General features: G+C 38.5%; 1 long non-coding RNA gene across 1 annotated transcript; it reads left to right on the plus strand.

Moving 5' to 3' along the window:
* The first annotated feature begins 200 nt into the window (after positions 1–200).
* LOC123472461 lies at positions 201–1,745 on the plus strand. Its single transcript, XR_006646914.1, has 3 exons — positions 201–256; positions 335–795; positions 882–1,745. It is a non-coding gene; the product is annotated as an uncharacterized LOC123472461 (long non-coding RNA).
* The last annotated feature ends 364 nt before the right edge of the window (positions 1,746–2,109 follow it).

Raw genomic sequence — 2,109 nt, forward strand, 5'->3', positions numbered from 1 at the left:
ATTACCAGTAAAAATGTTCTTCGCGTGTTTCCGTCGTTCCCATACTTGTTTTACAACTAACTGAAGAAAAACAAATAAGCACGTTATAGGCCTACATATTTTATTTCTCCTCTTTGGTATGGGACTTGGGCGACATTGTGCGTGTCACTATATATACCATGTCTTGCTTAGCTGCCTCATGTCCAGTATATAGGTCATCTATATACTATCCACAGTCATAACGAGAAACACCTCACACACACACACAAAATAAAAGGTCTCAATTTTCAGCCAGACCGGCACACATTAAATATATATACTATTGCATGTGGCTCATTTTCTTCTTGTTTTGTAGGGAACATATTGTACAGCTTGTCCGTCTTCGTTTGGTCATTACATTTGAGGCGGGTGTTAGTGTCAGATAGACACTTCCATCATCCAACAACTGGAGCATGGCTTAGGTTAATGGGCCCTATAGTGAGCCGGACGGGCCTTATTGGTGCAAACGACAAACACGAAATGCTCCTCAACAAATTCGTGGGCGGCCACGCAGATTGTTGTTGTTTCGTTTGTTTTGAATAACTTACAGCCCCAACGCTTGTCGTATTTAAATGTCCGTCTCCATTTTCAAACGTCGTATAATGCGAACAAAACGTCAGCGAGAATGGAGGCGTATGTCTCTTGTTTCCCACTTGGTAGGTGGCCCTTTGTATATATATAAGAAACAAACGAATGAAATTAAGGGTTGAAATCATTGCTCGTTTCGGTTCGATTACTCTGATCGGATTGGGAATTTTTTCCGATCTTATTTTCAAGGTGAACACTTTCATTTCTTATAGATTTTTTCTTTTTTTACAAGCTAAAAACTTGACTCACGATTTGTGTGTGTGTGTGTGTTCCAGCGGGAGACAGGATATCAGACGCGGGCGACGACATAAAAGAGTCGACGGGATGAAAGCCGATGAACCTTGGCAGAATTCTTATATTTCCATCCCCGGTGGTCTCGTCCTTCCGCCATCATCATCGTCTCTTCTATATATTCCATCTCGATTTCTTTTATATATTTTTTTTCTATTTCGATTATTCTATAATTTTTTTTTTGTCCCATCGGAATTCGTTGTACTGATCTGCTTTTTTCTTGCGCTGATCTACAAGACTGTGATGGTATTAGTTCCAATGTCACGACGCCTCTCTCCTTGTTGTGTTCGCTCAATCCATCGTGACTTGTGCACGACATCCATCCATTTTTCTTCGTATTCCCTTGTGTGAAGTATAATCTATTTTGTGCTGAAAGTTCTGATGTTTTTAGGGGGTCCTAAATTACGCAACGCCATGTGACCCATTTTTTGTTTTTTTTTAAATTGACAATTCTTGTTCTAAGGTTTCGGTAATCTATGCACCCGAGTGACAGTCGATTTCCCAGTTATTGAGGCACCATCCGCTTGCGATTTATAGTTCAAAGAAATTCAAAGTGGTTTCAATCTAACGTCACTTTTTGATTCCGTTTTATATACGAAAATGGGCTTGGCTCCCAATATTTGATTGGGAATCAGCGTCTAATTTTGGTTATAGAATGTTATGTTTCATTGAAATCCAAGTTAAAATTGTAAGCCCAATGTTGTTTTGTGCAAAAAAAGTCGGACTTATTTCATTTGTTCTCTCAAATCTAATCTATACGCATTCAAATGAAACGAGGATCGTGAAAATCGTTTGTATTGTATTCGAATTCAAAGTTGTTGAAATTAAATAGTAAGTTAGAAATTAAATTTTAAAAAACAACAAAGTTAGAAGCCGATCTTGATCTCGGCTACTAATAAAATATCGTATAAATATAATAGTCAAGTAATGGGCTGCTGGTTAAGACACTGCTCGCAGAGGACCCCCCGTGTTGAGAAAGGGACAACAAAACAGTCCGAGGATCTTCTTCTTTCGTCCCCTTTTTTAAAATTTTGTTTTCCTTTTTTTTTTCATTAATCTTTCTCACGAGGGGGGTCTTCCATGTCTTTGGCTACCATATACCCAAGAAGGACAAGGTCGTTTTCTTATTTTCTATATACGATAGGCCTATATTTACAATGGCGTCTATATACCATGGAACAATTGCCGCGTGTGTATACACAGAAGTGTCTT

The sequence above is a fragment of the Daphnia magna genome, linkage group LG1 (genome assembly GCF_020631705.1).
Source record: "Daphnia magna isolate NIES linkage group LG1, ASM2063170v1.1, whole genome shotgun sequence".
NCBI lineage: Eukaryota > Metazoa > Arthropoda > Branchiopoda > Diplostraca > Daphniidae > Daphnia > Daphnia magna.